Source organism: Belonocnema kinseyi, chromosome 8 (genome assembly GCF_010883055.1).
Source record: "Belonocnema kinseyi isolate 2016_QV_RU_SX_M_011 chromosome 8, B_treatae_v1, whole genome shotgun sequence".
Classification (NCBI taxonomy): Eukaryota; Metazoa; Arthropoda; class Insecta; order Hymenoptera; family Cynipidae; genus Belonocnema; species Belonocnema kinseyi.
The window spans coordinates 137,344,038-137,344,877 of record NC_046664.1 but is presented as its reverse complement, the minus strand read 5'-3'; positions in this window follow the sequence as shown (position 1 = coordinate 137,344,877).

The following is an 840-nucleotide window of genomic DNA, read 5'->3' as shown; positions in this document are numbered from 1 at the left end:
GAAATGAAAGTGGTTATTTACCAATACATACATTGGTAGATTTCGGTAAAAATAGTTTTTTTCTGCCAAAAAACTCTTAAATTCTTATAAAAATAGCACAATTGTTTATTAAATGCTTATTAGTATCCCAGTGGGCACAAAATTTAGCGACGTCTTTACAACATTGTTACGACATCTTTACAACAACTTTACGACATCCTATGTCCATGTCGTTTCGGGCTTCTTTCGAAATCAAACTAAATTCAAATTTACACTCTTAATATAAATAAAATGCAAGTTATTATTAAGAAATTACTTCTCTGGCCGATTGCAATAAATAAAAGTTTTTTTCGATCAAAAGACTCGGAAAATAATACAGAAATAGCACCTTTGTTTATTCAATTACATTAGAAACTACACTTTAAATATGACAAAATGGAAGACATTTTTAACCAATATCTCCCTTGGTCGATTTCGGTAAAAAAAAATTTTTCTGCCAAGAAACTCGAAAAATAATAAAATAATTGCACTTTTGGTTACTACATGTTTCTTGGTATAAATTTTTAAAAGTTGGGATTCCCTTAGAATCAAAATACATGCGGAACTACACTTTGAATATGAATAAAAGTAATTATTGACCATTATATTCCTTGGTAGACTTTGTTAAAAACAGTTTTTTTCTGCCAAAATACTTAAAAATAATACAAAAATTGAACTTTTATTTATTAAATCGTTTGAGGACGTCGAATTGCAGGCTTCGCTGGATGAAGACGATGGTCAGACGCAAAAACAGCTCGCAGAACAATGCTACCAACAACAATTGGCCAATTTGAACCGTGCTCTGCGCCAAAAACGCCAAAA